General features: G+C 50.4%; 1 protein-coding gene across 2 annotated transcripts in view; it reads left to right on the top strand.

Moving 5' to 3' along the window:
• The first annotated feature begins 10824 nt into the window (after window positions 1-10824).
• The window catches only part of PACSIN2 (protein kinase C and casein kinase substrate in neurons 2), a 121630-nt gene continuing 114764 nt past the window's right edge, over window positions 10825-17690 (top strand). For both annotated transcript variants that reach the window (XM_069489511.1, XM_069489510.1), the window contains exon 1: window positions 10825-10940. The gene's annotated coding sequence lies outside the window, so the exon portion shown is untranslated. The remainder of the gene's footprint in view (window positions 10941-17690) is intronic.

Below are 17690 nucleotides of genomic sequence, written 5' to 3'. Positions count from 1 at the left end.
TGGGCGCGGTGGCACACGCCTGTAATCACAGCACTTTGGGAGGCTGAGGTGGGAGGATCATTTGAGGCAGGAGTTCGAGACCAGCCTGGGCAACATAGTAAGACCTTGTCTCTACAAAAAGTGAAAAACAAATTAGCTGGGTGTTGTGGCAGGTGCCTGTAGCCCTAGCTACTCAGGAGGATCGCCTAAGTCCAGGAGTTTGAAGCTGCAGTGAGCTATGATTGTGCTGCTGCACCCCAGCCTGGGCAACAGAGTGAGAACCTGTCTCAAACAAAACAAAACAAAAAAACCCACATTTCCCTGAGGCTTTCAACCATCCTCTGGCACAGCTCCTGCCACCGCCCTCTGCCTGTCCTTGACATTTCAGGCCCTGGATAACGCCCGGCGTGTCAGCGGCTGTGCCTCTCCCTCCTTCCATGAAATCATCGTCTTTCCTCAGCTTGAGTAGTTATTTAATGGCTCTGTGGCCGCAAGCATTTTAGTACAGCTCCACACATATTCACATTCCTCACAGGTGCCTTTTCTGTTCTTATAGTCCCATGACACGAGAGTCTATACCATGAAATGCTTCTCTTTGAAATTTATGCAAAGGTGCTGAGACCCTACGTCCACAAAAATACCTGCACACAGGCGCGTGTAGCAGCTTTACGCATATTGCTGAAACTCTGAAGCAGCCGAGATGTTCTCCAATAGCTGAATGAATGAACAAGCTGTGCTACATCCAGACAATGAGACATTATTCATTGATAAAAGGAAAACCATCAAGCCATAAAAAGACTTGGAGGCTGTAATTCCAGTGACTTGGGAGACTGGGGTGGGAGGATCATTTGAGTCCAGGAGTTGGAGACCAGCCTGGACAACATAGTGAGACCCTGTCTCTAAAATAAGAAAAATTAGCCAGGCATGGTGGCATGTGCCTGTAGTCCCAGCTACTTAGGAGGCTGAGGTGAGAGGATCGCTTGAGCCCAGGAGTTGGAGGTTACAGTGAGCTATGATTGTACAACTGCACTCCAGCCTGGGTGACAGAGCAAGATCCTGTTTCTAAAAACTAAAAAAAGAAAAGACCTGGAGGAACCATACTCAAGTGAAAGACGCCAACTGAAAAGGCCACGTACTGTATGATCCCAACTCTACGACGTTCTGGAAAAGGGTAAACCACGGAGACAGTAAAATGATCAGTGTCTGCCAGGGGTGTGGAGGTGGGGAGGGAGGGGTGAGTAGATGGGGCCCAGGGGATTTTTAGGGCGGTGAAACTCCTGTGTATGATACAGCAACGATGGACACACGCATTGACCAAAACCCACAGACTGTGCAACACACCCGATGAACCCTAATGTAAACTATGAACTTGAGTTAACAATAATGTATCAAAATTGGTTCATCAGTTGTAGCAAACGTACCACACTAACACAGGATGTAAATGGCAGGGGACACTGGTGGGGGGGCTGCAGTAGGTGGAAAATCTTTTCATTTTCCTGTCAGTTTTTCTATAAACCTAAAACTGCTCTAAAAAAATAAAGTCTATTATTTGAAAAAATATGTATCACTACCCTTTTCTCTGTAGCACCGAGGATGGTTATTCTGTCCCATTTCCGTGTTCTTCCTCGGGAAGACTCCTCACTCCCCTCTCTTCCTCCCCAAAGGCCTCAGCCACAGCAGATGTTTGTCAGACTTCCCATCCTGCCGGTGCTGCAGGTGAGCCAGCCACGGGTGGCGTGGCGTCGGCTGCCAACGAGCGCACACTGAGGATTCGGTCCGAAACAGTTCCCAGGACCCGGCTTGGGTGGCGGGCCTAGGGGCCTGGGCCAGGTCTAACCTGGGTGGGGCCCTCAGAGGCCAGGTCTGAGATGGCTGGATTCAGACCCCGGCATCACCCTCACCCGCGTGAGCAAGGTTTTCCGCTTCTATGAGCCTCACTTTCCTCTTTGGTGAATCAGGAGGGTAACTCCTACCTCGCGGTCGCTAGAAGGATTGGTGGCTCCTTCTGGGCCCCTCCCCTACCGTTAGGCATGGGGTATGGCTCCTGCCTCAGGTCCCCTGTCATCTGGCTGGGAAGGGGAGGCCAGGTGCTTTTAAAACAACGCAAAAGTTAGCTGACTGCAGTCTGACAGACACAGAGCAGGAGAAGCGTCCTAGGAGATGAGTTCGCTTTCTCAGGAAGCAGCGCTGCGTTTCCAGGGAGGGACAGGGGGTCTGAGGCCTCCCAGGAGGGTCTCCAAGGAGGAGCGCCATCTGACCATGGGGGCTGGGGGGGCTCGAAGGATGAGGGTGCCGTACTAGCAAGCCCTGGACACACCCTGTTGACGCCAGCCTGGCTCCAAGGCCAGTGCGCGGGTGGAGTCAGAAGGACGTGGCTTTGGAACCACACAAGAGCTGTGTGGCTTTTCCCTCTTTGAGCCTCAATTTCCCCATAGGCAAAGTGGCATTGTTGTGAGGAACACTGAGCATGTGGCTGGCCACCATGGAAGGGGATCAGTTGGGTGGCAGCCAGTTCAGCCCCTTGCACCCTGGGCAGCTGGCACAGGGTCTGCCCCAGTAGGCAACTGATTGGCTGACCTGCCAGCTGAAAGCGTGAGGGAGTGGGTGGCTGGGTCGGTCCCAGGGCGGTCCCAGGAAGGGCCTGGTTCTGGGTGCCCGCTGTCTGGGCACACAGCAGGAATGCCGTGCCCTGTAATTAACCCAGGCCGGGCTTGGCAGGTGGGCAGGTGGGCGGGCTCTCCCCAGGGCCCACATGATACCTCCATCAGCCTTAATGAGCACGTGCTGTAATCTGAAACCCGGCTGGAACCAGTTGCACAGAGAATAGAGCTGTCACAACAGGAAGGGTGTTTTCAGTGCCTGCCAGAGGGACAGCAGGAGGGGGCCTGGGCCTGCTCTCCTGCCCCGTGGCTGCCAGGACCCACATGCCTAGAGGTGGCTGCGAGAGGGTGCCCAGGCCGGGCACTGGTTCCGGCCCTTTTGGCTGCTGTGACCTTGGCTCTTAAACGGTTAGGAGGTTGTTTGCCCAGGGTCTCAGGGACCTGCCGGCTCCAGCTCTCCACTCTCAGTGCCCACTGCCTCTCCCCCCGCCCCGGTGGTGTCCTTCCCAGTCCTGCTGACCTTCCAGGACCTGCTCAGACTCCTCCTCCGAGTCCCCCAGGGCCCCTGGCTCTCAACCTCTCCTCTGTCCCTCTTCCAGCAGAGTCTCTTGAAGGTGGGGAGTGTGCATTTTTCATTCGTACCTAGCACAGTACACACAGCTGTCTGCTGAGCTAAGTTAGAGGGAGAGGCAGGGTTGGTGCAGGGAAAGAATACTGGAGTGGGAACAGGGCCTGAGTTTGAGAGGGGTGTCTGACTCTAACGGCTGGGAGACCTCGGGCCACTCACTGGGACTTAACTGGCCATCCTTTGGGGTCTTCTAGCTTCGATGTTCTGAGGTCCCAAGTGCGTGACATAGCCTCCTCCTGCCACTCTCTGCTCCCTGCCCACACCCTGCCCGATACTGCACTTTGGTGCGAAATCGCCACCCAGGCCTGCTTATCTTGGCCCGCCCATTGTGGTCTACTCTCCCTTGGAATGTTCCTTCCTCGCACGCTTCTGAGCCTCTGCCATGTGGTGGGCAGAGTTGTAGGTCAGACGATTCAGAACCCTCAGTGACCCGCATGGGCCAGGATGCACCATCTGTGGCCAGACCCAGAGAAGAGAAAGGGGCTGACCCTGGCAGTCCTCAGGGCAGAGGAGTTGCTGGAACTTGACAGGGAGCTGGCCTTGCCCACCCCTGCCCCCAGGGGGCTGTTCAGATTGGAGTGTGGGTTTTGATGGGCCTCCACCTGGTCAGAGGCTCCTGCAGAGGGGGTGGAGGAGGAGTGGGAGGGGCAGGGGGCGGTGGGAGGGAATGCAGGCAGCAGGGTAGGGCACCCGCAGGATGGGGAGATGGAGCCTGCATTCCTCTGTGGGTGATAACACCAGTGGGCTGGGTGCTCACCAGAGCAGAAAGTCCAACTCCCATGAAACACGTCCACTCTCAGGAGGCAGAAGCCCTCGGCTTGGCTCCCCCTGGGGCAGGGAGTGTGGCGAGGGAGGGAGTCGGGAGCCAGCACATTGCGCTGGGGCCTGGCAGCAACTCAGCCCCTGCTCTCCTCTTTTACAAATGTAAGGGGAGATGTCTCTACAGTCAGAGACGGGACAGGACAGCAGGGGCCAATAACCAGCACCAGCCTACCGAGCTCTTACTGTGTGCCGATCACTGAGCACCTTCCACACCTGTGCATGCCGAATTCCTCAATGGGACCCGTGAAGAAGGGTTGGGCCATGTCCCTAGCCCAGATGAGGACATGGAGGCTGAGGAGTGAGACTTGCCCAAAGCCGCATGGATTATAAAGTGTATGTGGGGGCGGATTCCAATTCATCTCTGTCTTTGTCCCAGGAGGCAGGAGGGGATGTTCGTGGGCACACGATTATGGCACAATTTGCTGTTTGATTGTATGTTTGTTTCTTTGTTTTTAATAATTCAGTTAATTTTCTCCCCAGTGTGAAAGATATCCATGCTCATTATAGAATACATTAAAAAGTAGATAGGAAAGAAAAAGAGATCACCATGGTCTTACCCCTAAGAAATGTTGGTGTGTGTGTTAATTACCTGAGTGGCTTAAAACAACAGAAACTTATTCTCCTACAGTTCTGGAGGCTAGAAGTCCAAAACCAAGTGTGAGCGGGGCCGCGCTCCCTCTGAAACCTGTAGGGAAAGTCCTTCCTTGCCTCTGCTGGCTGCTAGGGGTTGCTGGTGATCATTGGCCGTCCTTGGCTAGCAGATGCATCACGCCAAGCTCTGCCTCCATGGTCACACGGCCATCTTCTCCCTGTCTGTCTCTGTCCCCTCTCCTCTTCTTATAAGGACATCAGTCGTAGATTAAGGGCCCATCCTATTCCAGTGTGATCCCATCTTAATCTGATTGCACCTGCAAAGACCCTATTTCCAAATCAGGTCATACTCATAGGCACCAAAGTTAGGACTTCAACATAGCTTCTTACGCAACACAATTCAACCATAACAATGTGCATCCACAGAAGTAGCACAGTGGTGAAGCTTCTTGCCAGCTGCACAACCTGCCCCAACTTACAGCACTTTCTGCGCCTCATCTCGGACATGTGCCTCATAGGGTCGTTGTGAAGGGGCGCACATGAGAACAGAGCCTAGCCCCTCGTGGACAGTCAGTAAATATTATTTTTTTTCTAATCTAATAAGACTGATATATTATTATTCTTTTAAATCTCCTATTGTACATTTCAAAATGTATATGTGTGTTTACTTATACCTACACAAATTATATCTACACCTACACAATGACAGTGCAACATGACAAACATGACAAAAGCCACCCATGGTACTCAGGAGGGACACCGGGCTCAGCCTGGGTGTCAGAGAAGGCTTCCCGGAGGTTGTGACACCTGAGCAGAGTCCTGAGGACCAGTCGACAAGGTTTGGGTGAGAGCCCTTTGGGCTCAGAGGCTGGCAGCAGCCGGGCTGACCAGCACGCGAGGTGTTTTCCTGTCTTGTTTACTGACAGTTTGTTGAAGAACCAAGTAACTGAAACAGTTTGTAAAGAAGATGGCAGAGTGACAAGGCTGCTTTGTACGCAGTCACCCTTAGGATGTGTTTGCCAAAGCTGAGACCTTCGTGGTTGTTGAGCTCAGCAGTGAACTGGGGCGTGCAGGGGGTGGGGGGAGCAGGCTGTAGAGTGTAGAGCAGGGGTTCTCAACCAGGGCAATCCCCCCACCCCGATGACATTTTTGGTTATCACAATGGGGTACTCTCAGCATCGAGTGGGTAAAGGCTAGGGATGTGCCTAGACTCCTTCCAAAGCATAGGACAGCAAAGCTTTTCAAACTTAATGGGGCTGAGGTTGAGAAATGCTAGTCTAGAAGGAATAGTTAAATTGAATAAAACATCTCACGAATATATAATTACAAAGTGCATTGAATTTTTTTTGTTGTTTTTTTGGTTTTGTTTTGTTTTTGAGACAAGGTCTCGCCCTGTTACTCAGGCTAGAGTGCAGTGGCATCATCGTAGCTCACTGCAACCTCAAACTCCTGGGCTCAAGGGATCCTCCTGCCTCAGCCTCCCTAGTAGCTGGGACTACAGGTGCACCACGCCAGCTAATTTTTCTATTTTTTGTAGAGACGGCGTCTCACTCTTGCTCAGGCTGGTCTCAAACTCATGGCCTCAAGTAAACTTCCGGCCTTGGCCTCTCAAAGTGCTAGGATTACAGGCATGAGCCACCGTGCCCGGCCTGTATTAAATGTTTAAAAAGAAAAGAGCTGGGGACCTCGGAACCTTTGACTGTGTTGTAATTGGCTTAGTGTAATCTGGCTTTCCTAACTGCTGGGGAAAACCGTTTTCAACAGAAGATAAAACTGGGCCTGTGTCACCCAGGCCTCTCCTCTTTTCTGTGACATCAGGAAGTGATTGGGACCCAATTAAATACTTAGAGAGTGTGTGTGTGTGGGGGGGGGTGTCTGTGGGAGCAATGCTTCTTGTACTCTGTTGTGTCTGTGGCATTGCGCCACATATAATCCCAGGCCCAAGACCACCCCTCCTGAAGTGTCCCTCCAGATGAGGCATGGATGCCTCCAAGGCAGAGTCCAGGCTGGGAGCAGAGTTTGGCCAAGGCTCTGTCCAGTTTTTCACAGATGGCAATCCAACAGTCGGTGGGGACACACGGGTGAGGGTCTGCCTGTCCAGCAGGACCTTTGGCAACCGATGGTCTGGGGGCTAAGAGCAGCCCTAGACGGCTCCCCTGCAACCATGGTTCTACACTTCCTTGTGTTTTTAACTCTGGGCCTCTTTCAAGGAAATCTTACCTGCAATGAATAGCAGTGTTCTATTTGTATTGTTGTACATTTATTTAATAATCTATGTATTGGTGTACAAGTTATTTCATAAGTTCAAGTTTATAAACTTTGTGATAAAGTGAACCAGGAAAAGTAATGTCACCCTTTTGATGAATGCACATGTTGAGACTGCTGCTGTTTTTTAAAAAATTAGCCTCAGCATCTAATTTAATTTTATATCATGAAAATCTGGATTCACAGAAATAGTTGCATATGATAACATTTTTTTTTAAATCTTATTTTACAATTGCAGGTTGCTCTTCAATTGATCTAATCCAGGAGCTCGCAGAGGGTAAGAGGATACTTTGGATTTAGAATGGAATGAGTCATTGTTGGCTTCCGGGACCTCCACATCCTCCTGCATGGCAGGGACTCAGGAGGGAGTGCCGAGGGAGTTCATGTCTTCATCACATGGTAGAAAATACTTTACAATGTATCACATAAAGTCCAGGCATTAAGTTTCATTCTAAGTCTCAAACCAGTAGCTTGAAATTACTGACACTTGGTTCAGTTTGGGACAAATGGTAACATTGTAACCTGCAGCCCTCCAAATGAGCTTTTCCACTTAGTAAAAGTATCCATCAGGAGTGGTGCTCTCAAACAGTGTGAGACATAATAACCAACTGAAGAACTTGTGAAAAATGGAGTGATCCTGTTTTGAGGTGTCCTGGCGGTGCCCACTTTGGGCAGTCCTGTCTATATGAGGTACCATATCCGCCTCTGGCAGGGCCCAGGCTCCAGTTGAGCGTGGCACGTGCGGGTGGAGCATTGTACTTGCTGGTACAATCTTACGTGAGCAGACCGGGGAGCTCAGGCCAGACTGGAACAAAACAAAACAAAGCAAGAAAGACTAGGGTAATTGCCTCCTAATCAATGACACATTTACAAGGAATTCAGATCTTTACACACACTTGGCAGGGGAGTGCTTCATTCTGAGGTATATCCAGAAATGTGTTTCTTTGGCTGCAATGGTTAACTCTTTGATGTCTCCAAAATATTAACAGTTGGTGCAGAGCACATGTTCTTTGGTTTGTCTTTTTTTTTTCTTTCTGTCTTTTAATCACACTTTAAAAAAAAGAAGTACCTGAAGCACTTTTACAAAATGCGCAGGCATCCTTGAACACACTCAACTATCACCAGCTACGTCAGGCCCAGTCCTAGGCGTCCTCACAGGCGTGAACTCACAAATCCTGTTTCCCTAAGCACTAGGTTCTCTGATTATGCCCATTTTACAGTTGAGAAAACTGAGGGCCAGAGTAGTGAGGTAACTTGCCAGGGTCACACAGCCCCTCGCTGTTCAGTTGCTGTCCCCACTTTATTTCCTCTTGCTTCTCTCGGCTGCAATGCTCAGGCCAACAGAACCTTCCTCTCTCCCTGGACAGCAGGATTTCTTGCCTCTGGGCCTTTGCTCTTGGTCATCCTCCATCCATCTTGGCCCAGTTAAACATTGCTGTCTTCAATACCATTTGCCCCCCAGTTCTGTTCTAGACCCTATGTCCTTGCCAGATCTTCCCAGGTCTAGGTCCACCCCCCTGGACCCCTTCCCCTGCCCAGCACATTCTAAATATTGGAATTGATTATTGAGTGAATGTCTGTAATAGATTATGATTTTTTTCTTGAAAGAAACCCATATATCACTGTACAAGAAAGACTATTTTTAGCAATACAGCTATACCTGGATTTCTTTCTTTCTTTCTTTCTTTCTTTCTTTCTTTCTTTCTTTCTTATTTTTGGAGAATGTTTTGTTTTCTGTGAAAGTATGTTTTAACCTGGACCATCTGTTTATCCAGGCTTCTCAGCGGGAAGTGGTTAATAAAGGACTAACCCAGTCAGCCTTGGTCCCAGATGGCGCTGTGGCAATGGGCACATTTGTGGGAAGAAAGGAACAAAAGTGCAGTTGACGAAGCATGATGACACGCGCGCTGCACAGACACTGAGCACTCACAGCCACATACCCGGAACTCCTCTCCACGCTTTGACTCTTCATCACAACCCAGTTGCTCTGTCCCCACCCCCATGTCACAAAGGGGACACAGAAGAGCAGAGAGCCACGGTGACTTGCCCAAAGTCCCTTGGCTGGAAAGGGGCAGAGGCTGGACTGGACTCCAGGCCATTGGAATACGATTGAAGAAGGGGGCTGGGTGCAATGTTGTGAGGTGTTTGTGGGGAGCAAATTTGGGTTGTTCACAGCTGGCAAAGGGGAGCTTTCTTTGGAAAAATCCCCCGATGAGTTGCGAGGACAGGAGGTGCCAGGATCCAGAGAGTTCAGGCAATGATGTCAGACTGCTGGCATGAGACAATGAGAGGAGTTTTGTGTTCGTCTTGAGAAGGAGAGGGAGAGAAAGGAAGGGAGAATGAAGAGAGCCAATGGCATGTGAAGTGGTCAGAGTGCTGTATGGCCCATGTGACCAGGTAGTGGCCCCTGGGGCTAGGAGGCCAAAAGGGCTCATGAGGCGTCCTGTCTCACTGCTGGGCAGTGCCAGGCTTGACACCTCCCTGTGGCTTCCAGTCTCCAGGAACCCCTGTGAGACTCACCAGTGCTTGGTGTGAAGCGGGACTTGTGTTTGTGTGCAACTGTTAAAGGGAATAGTGGTGAGGCCAGTGAGTATGCAGTGCAGGGGACAGCAGGAGGCCAGATGGCAGACACTTGTTCAGAAACCCTGGGAGAGGCTCTGGGTTTTCACAGGGCATGAAATTGTGGTGAAAACTCAACTTTCCCAGGTCTGATAGAGCTGGGAGTCCCAGCTGATGGCTGGTTCCACACACATGCTCCAGGGGTGTCTTGAGTCCTGAGAATGGGCAGAGACTAGTTGGAAGTGGCTTGTCCTGGCACCACATGTTGGTTCTTTTCTTTCTCAATTATTATCATAAGGACAATGCATGCTACAGAGCAAGAATTCTAGAAAGTGAACAACCACTGTATTTCTTTGTGGACTTTTCCCATCCCTATCCATATGTAGTAGCAATTCTAGAATTCCTATCATTTTGTATCAGGCTTTTGCTTTTAACGTTTTAGTTTAAGCATTTTTCCAGATTGCTACACAGTTCTCATTATTATTCTCAAGGCGGTGAGGTGGGACGAGCAGGGTTGAGTTGACCTGGATTTCCTATCCCAGCTCCACCACTGGCTCTCTTTACTCCAAATCACTACCAGCAAGTTACCTGGTGTCAGTTTCTTAAATTCTCACTTGGGTGTACTCTTACCATCCTTTCCGCACAGATTACAGGAAGCAACGCTTAGAAAGTGCTTGAGATAGTGCTCAGTAAATGTTAGCCGTTTTTACTGATTATTTCCCTCTGCAGGATGGGGCCAATGCCCTATCAAGCAAGGTTATTGTGAGAATTAGAATGTGTGTACACTGCCTGGCGTCTTGCCATCCATATGCACTCTCTGGCAGCTACATACTCCTGCCCTGTTTTTGTTTTTGTTTTCCCCCCAGCCCTGTTTAAAACAGATGGCTCCAGTGGAATATACTCTTATGGCACAAGTCTGAGGAAACCCTGATGACATTAGTCTCCTGATGACTCTCCGAGTCTCCTGGGAGAGGAAACTTTGTGAAAGACTACCTTCCCGGAACTCTCAGTCGGGTGAAGCGTTGCCCTGCCACGCCCTGAGTTCCTGGGAGCCAGCAAAGCTGCAAAACTCTGGCCGGGGGGAGCGAGTCCCACAGACCACAGCGTCAGAGCGACTCTCTGAAAGTGACCCCCGCCGCCCGCTCAGCTCATTAAATAGGTACTCCCCTCTGATCGACAGGAGAAGCCACCAATGTGCGCCCAAGGGAGTTCCCTTGCGCGCACTAGTGGGCGTGCCGCCTCCTCGCTCTCCTGGCCCAATCCAGGGCGCCAAAGGGGCTATGGGGCGGGGCTCGGCGTCCGGTAGCCAATGGGGCGAGCACAGCGGGCGCGGCGGGGGCGGGGCGGTCGCGGCTGGCGGCAGAAGCGGCCGCTGCGGGTCTGGGCAGGGCTGGGCAGCGCGGCCGGAGCGAGGGCGGGAGCCGGGGTCGGGGCTGCAGACGCTGTAGCTGCCGGAACAGGGTCCGCGGCGAGTCCGGAGGCGAGCGGCGATCGAGGTGAGGGGCGCGCCGCGACGGTTGGGGCGCCGCGGGCGGGACCCGAGGGCGCTCGTGGCGGCGGGGCCAGCTCCCTGTCAGGGCTGCTGCGCCGGGCCCGCTCGGAGCTCCGCGGCCGCAGGGAAGTGTGTTGGGCCGCGCGGGCGCGGAACTTCCTGTCTCCGTGGGAGGGGGCGTGCGGAGAAGGCATCCTGGGGGCAGCCGGGGGGCGAGTGGGCTCGGCTGGGGGAAGGGGTGGGAGCTGGTGAGCTTTCCGAGGCGGGGCCGCTGGAGAGAAGTACGGCAGCGGGGCCACGGGGGCTAACGGGCTGTAATGAGGGGCGTCTGTAGGCAGCTGCAGGAGGGGGAGATGGGCCAGCTCAGGAGGCACTGAGGGGCGCGATTTGAGAGAAAGCTGGGAAGCCAAGGGGTGCAGAGGCTCACGGGGGACACGCGGTGAGCGAGGGGTGGCGCGGAGCCGCGCCGGAGGAGCGGTGTGGCTGGGAAGCGCCAGTCGGAGGGCAGGGCTCGGTCCCAGGGTGGCGTGGAGGAGCGCGCGAGAGCAGGAGGGACACTTGCGGATGCGCCCTTTCGGGCGCTTTGACGACCGTCCTCCATTTCCTTCCTTCCCACCCTCCCTGTCCTGGCTCAGTGTGTGTCTGGGGAGGCTGGGGGAGCAAAGCCCTTCCTCCAGCAGGTCCTAAGGCTGGGGCCCAGGCAGGCGAGGCTGAGGGTGTCCGCCCTTTTGACCCTTGGAGTTTCCCCAGACTCACTGAATCGGAAACGTGAACTCCCTCCCTCCTCCCCTGGAGCTTCTGAGCCTGGCGAGACATCCTGAGAGGTCCTCCATCGGAGAGGTAGTGATTTCCGCAGCTGAGTTTCATTGATTCACCGTCAGAGAAGGTCGATTTTCTTTTCGGAAGGAGTTGGTCAGGGGAGCAAGCTGTGCTGTCTCCTTGGGCCCACACAGCCACAGCCTTTGAGGTAGACACGCCCTGGGGATTCCACTGTCCGGTTGGGTGCCTGAGGGAAGGTGGCCTTTGGGTGGGGTGTGTGCACCGTTCCTGGGTCTCTTCTCTCCTTTACCCCAGCTGTCCCGTGTTTTTGTGGTTAAGGAGGGTAAGCTACTCAGAGTCTCCTGGGCTACTCATTACCTGTTTACCAAACACTCCCTGGCTATCCCGATGAAAATCAAGAGACCAGCTCAAAGAATTTAAACTTGAGCTGCAGACAGTGAGCTCACACCTTCCTTTCCTCCTCTTCAGTGCCCCCCTCTGCAGTTATTCCAATGTGCTGAAGTTCTGTTTTAGCCCTCCTGGGACTGCCAGTTGGAGCCCAGGGCAAGGGGACCAACCATGTGGGCAGTTGAATGCCAGCCCTCCTGTTCTTGCCCAAAACATTCTTAGTGCGCTTGATTCACGAGTCTGCCAGTGTGCAGCCTCCTCATAGAGGCATTGAATGTGTGCCAGTGCGACTTGGATTTCTCTTGATTCACCTGGAAAACTTTCATCTGTGTGCATTTCAACTTAATTCTGGAGCTTGGCAGTCTCCTTGGTGGGGTTGTGCTAGTTGAGATGTGAGGCCACTACATTAAACACTTTTCTGTGGTGTGTTTTTCTCTTGATAATAGTCTTGAAGCTTTAAAGAAACTGGCCATTAAGCTGATGATATTTATTACTTGGGAAAGTAACATAACACAGAAGAGCAGATGAGTGATTAAGTCTGCACTCTTTGTTCACTTTTTTGGAGAATAGCAACAACTCGTTTGAATGGAAATGGAATCCCTAGCTCATACTGCTTTGGGAACTGGAACTTTGCTACCTTTAGTTTCAAATGTATAAGAGGTCATAATATTTAAATAATCTGAAAGTATGCATATGTGAAAAACAATATCTGGGTTTCCAATGTAGCCTGCTTCAGGAGATAAAATTGTATTTCCCCACTCCTGGGCACCCAGTCCGCATCTCTGATGGCCAGCCATTTCTGGGAAGGGAGCAGAAAGGCATCTGTCCTTAGCTTTTTGCTTCTTCTCATCCCTTGACCGTCCATGCTGACTGAGTTAAGGGCATGATGTTCAGCCTTCCTGTTTCTGAAGAGGTCATCAGTTGATGGTTCCTGGATGTTATAGAATATCAAAAAGATCGCAAAGTTTCTTTGATAATAATAGTAATGGCACCTTGTGTTTAGAGATCACAGTAGCATTTACTACGTGCTTTCTGGCCACCCTCACCTGTACCTCCCAGCTGAATTGGACCTGCCTTATCTGCCATCAGATTGTGATGGCAGCTTCGTGTAGGCTACTTAACATGGGTAATGACCATGTTCATGTGAGCGATAGTGCTGGCTCAGTTTTTTTCCAATTAGATTGTTTGAACTGTGGCTGCATACCTGAAGGCAGGCAGCAATGCCTCAGTTACGAAGTCAGTTTGCATTCCACAGATACAGTCCTGTCTCCATGGCCACGGCAGTGATCCTTCACATACCTGAAAGCATGTCTATCTGTGCCTGCAACTCGACTCCTGATGGGTCCCAGTGGTTGTCCCTGGGATGACTGTGCAGCGATTTCTTCAGATTTTTAGTATTCAGATGATTGTGCTCTGTCTGCTGACTAGAGATAGTCTTTTTTTTTTTTTTTTGTTGAGAAACAGTGTGACTCGGTGTTCCTGGGTAGAGTGCAGTGATGTCATTGTACCTTACTGCAAGCTCCAACTCCTGGGCTTTAAGTGATGCTCTGCCTCAGCCTCCCTGGTACCTGGGACTACAGGCGCATGCCACAACACCCAGCTGGGTTTTGTTGTTTTGTGTACTTCTTTTTTTTTTTCTTTTATAGAGATGGGGTCTCACTGTGCTCAGGCTGGTGTCGAACCCCTGAGCTCCCGCTATCCTCCCACCTCGGCCTCCCAGAGAGCTAGGATTACAGGCATGAGCCACTGTGCCCGGCCATGGAGATAGTCTTAAAAGAAGAATTCTGAAAGTATTCTGCACAGTGCAACATTTTTGGCATCTACATAGTTCCAAGGGTAACTACTTGAGGGGCAGCAGCTATCTGAGAGCACATGTTTTGGTATTTTGATTAAAAACACACATAAAACTAAAAAACTCACTTCTTAAATTATGTATTGACTTACATTTATTCCCATTATTGCACCTTTATCTGTTTGCTTAATAAAACTAACAAAGCATCACGTAGTCTTATTTTGTTGCTTCTTAGAATAAAGCCTTTTTTACTTCATTTTTATTTTTATTTTTATTTTTTGAGACAGAGTCTCACTTTGTTGCCTGGGCTAGAGTGCCGTGGCATCAGCCTAGCTCACAGCAACCTCAAACTTCTGGGCTCAAGCCATCCTCCTGCCACAGCCTTCCGAGTAGCTGGGACTGCAGGTATGTGCCACCATGCCCGGCTAATTTTTTTCTATATATTTTTAGTTGTCCAGCTAATTTCTTTCTATTTTTTTGGTAGAGACAGGATCTCGCTCTTGCTCAGGCTGGTCTCGAACTCCTGAGCTCAAACGATCCGCCGCCTTGGCCTCCCAGAGTGTTAGGATTACAGGCGTGAGCCACTGTGTCTGGCCTATTTTGTTTTTTTTTTTTTGAGACAGAGTCTCACTGTGTCACCCCAGCTAGAGTGCAGTGGCATCATCATTGCTCACTGCAGCCTCAAACTCCTGGGTTCAAGCAATCTTCCTACCTCAGCTTCCTGTGTAGCTGGGACTACAAGTGTGTACCACCATACCCAGCTAATTTTTCTACTTTTTGTAGAGATGAGGTTTTGCTGTGTTACACAGGCTGGTCTTGAACTCCTGGCCTCAAGTGATCCTCCTGCCTCAGCCTCCCAAAGTGCTGAGATTGCAGGCATGAGCCACCCTGCGGCCAAGAATCATATGTATGTTTCTCCACTCCAGGTACTGAACTAGACAGAGATGAGAATATAAAAATGATTAAAATGGCACCTTCACTATCAAAGACCTCAGCAAGAAGTCTTAAAAAGGATAAAGAAGGATAAAAACTTGCTATAACTTTAGAAACTGCCTGTATAGTGGCTTATGTAACATATTCTGTGGCTACATAAAATTTATGTGATTTTGGCCGGGCATGGTGGCTCACGCCTGTAATCCTAGCACTCTGGGAGGCTGAGGCAGGAGGATCACTCAAGGTCAGAACTTCGAGACCAGCCTGAGCAAGAGTGAGACTCCCGTCTCTACTAAAAATAGAAAGAAATTACCTGGACAACTGAAAATATATATAGAAAAAATTAGCCAGGCCTGGTGGCGCATGCCTGTAGTCCCAGCTACTTGGGAGGCTGAGGCAGAAGGATTGCTTGAGCCCAGGAGTTTGCGGTTGCTGTGAGCTAGGCTGACGCCACAGCACTCTAGCCCAGGCAACAGAGCGAGACTCTGTCTCAAAAAAAAAAAAAAAAATTTATGTGACTTTTTCTTTTCCTTCCCAGGATGGCAGAGCAGGAGGAGTGTGGATGGAGACTAGGAGCCTTGGACTCTTGTCCAGCCTTTCCGTAACTAACCCTGAGGTCTGGGGCAGTCAATACACATCTTAGGGTCTCAGTTTTCACATTTGTAAAATGAAAGGTTTAGAGGTTCTGAACATTTTGAGAATCTGATAACAGCTGTGACCCCTTCCCAGAAAGCACACATGTGGACAGCTTTAGGGGCCTGGAGCCAGATTAAGAACTGGATCATTCCATCTCTAAGCCCCCTCTTGCCTCTGATATTCTGTAATCCTATTTTCCCGGTCATCTTTGAGCTAATAATAATGGTGACTTGTATTTATAGAAGACACACATTCCAAAGCACTTTCACCTCTCAATTTTTTGTCCTCATAACATTTCTGAGTGGCAACAGATGAAGCCACCTGTTTTTTGTGATGAAGAAAGGGGTGCCAGGCTCGGCCACCATTTTGATAGGATCACACAGCCAGAGTCCTGTCCTGGAACTGGGGCTCCTGGTTGCCAGCCTGGGGCTTTTCCATTAGGTTTTGCTTCCTTGGTGGTTGTCATTATGAGTTAGGTTTGGCAGTGTAAATATCCCAGAATGTGTCACTTGCAGAGAAAACTATTTGTTTATCTGCTGAAAGGACTGTTTTTCTGTCTGAATTTGGATCACTAAACACCTTTCTGTCTGATTGTGAAAAGGTTACTTGTTTTGTTATTTTTTCTTGTCACATTTTTTATAGGGACAAATTGTAGGACTTGAGCATTTGAGCAGACTTATTTAATGTTTATTGATTAAAGAGTACATTGAAATTACTTCTCAGTTGCTTAGCACTTGAGAAAGTAGTGAAATAAATGTTAAGTGAAAATTCCAAATGTCTGACTTGTCCCATCCAAATATGTCCTCACAGATGAGTTGGTCCCTGCAGCCTGGGAGGCCTCTCCCTGGGCCCACAGCCACTGGGTGGGTTTGAAAGTTGGGTGTGGATGTGCCAGTGACCAGGACTGTCCAACAGTGGCTTCTTGTGGCCTTCTGGCCGGATTCCTAACATTTTATGAACTGATTTTTTTCAGCTTATTAATAGTACAGAGTCTCAGCTATATAAAGAGCTCATGTGTGTAAAAGAACTCTAAACTTTTAAAGCCTTGCAGATGTTAGATGGTTTCTGATTAAAATAAAGATGTTTTGAGGCCGGGTGCGATGGCTCATGCCTGTAATCCTAGCACTCTGGGAGGCCAAGGCGGGAGGATTGCTTGAGGCCAGGAGTTTGAAACCAGCCTGAGCAAGAGCGAGACCCTGTCTCTATTAAAAATAGAAAAAAAAATTAGCCATGTGCACTGGCACATGCCTGTAGTCCCAGCTGCTTGGGAGGCTGAGGCAGGAGGATTGCTTGAGCCGAGGAGTTTGAGGTTGCAGTGAGCTAGGTTGATGCCACTCTAGTCGAGGTGATAGAGCAAGACTCTGGTCTCAAAAAAAAAAAATGTTTTGAATGCTCAGATGTGGAAGTTGATAGTGCTACACTCAGTAGGTATCACTCAAATGTGGGGCATGTATGGAGGAATCCACCTGTCCTGTCAGGTTACATGTGATATAAATATTGGAGTGGCAGAGTTGCCAACAGTGAGCTGGGGGACTGACTCCTTTACGCTTCCATGTGGAAGTTCCTGCTGTTTATTTTCATGTCACTCCCTGGGCTGAGAACATGTGGAGGGTATTTCTCCTGCTCGTGTGGAGGGAGCATTGTGGGTGAAGGGCCATGGCGAGGTGGGTCGAAAGGGGTGTTCTGGACGCTGTGTATGTGGTGCCCCAGCTCTGCCCACAGCTTTGCCCACCTGAGACTAAGGTGACCCTCTTGCTTTGCGTAGGCAGCTCAGTGTAGGCAGTAAGCCTAGAGACAATCGTATTTCATCGTGACAGTACCAGATGGGAGTGTGTACAGAGTTGTGGGGGCCGAGGGAGGGTGGGTCTGACTGCACTCAGGACACTGCAGAGAGCTGACCTTCAGGGAGGTGACTTTGGAAGGGTTTCCCAGAGCCACAGGTGCTCTCCAGGTGCAGCTGAGGGGGAGGAGTGTTCTGGGTAGAACTGCAGAGTCATAAGGAACGTGGGGTGCAAGTGGCGTGGTATGAGGGGGGCTGCTGTGGGTGGGAGGAGGAAGGGCTTCAGGTTGTGTCATGCCTTGTATGCCAAGCTTGGGGGTTGGGGCCTTCTGGAGGATGGAGTTCACTGGGGAGCCATTTCTAGGTATTAAACATAACCAGATGAAGATCTGGAAAGCAAAATGTCAGTTGAGAAGTCAGGGATGCAGATGGGGGAGGGGTGATTC

The sequence above is a fragment of the Eulemur rufifrons genome, chromosome 16 (assembly GCF_041146395.1).
Source record: "Eulemur rufifrons isolate Redbay chromosome 16, OSU_ERuf_1, whole genome shotgun sequence".
Taxonomy (NCBI): domain Eukaryota; kingdom Metazoa; phylum Chordata; class Mammalia; order Primates; family Lemuridae; genus Eulemur; species Eulemur rufifrons.
This window is presented reverse-complemented; position numbering and strand designations above follow the sequence as displayed.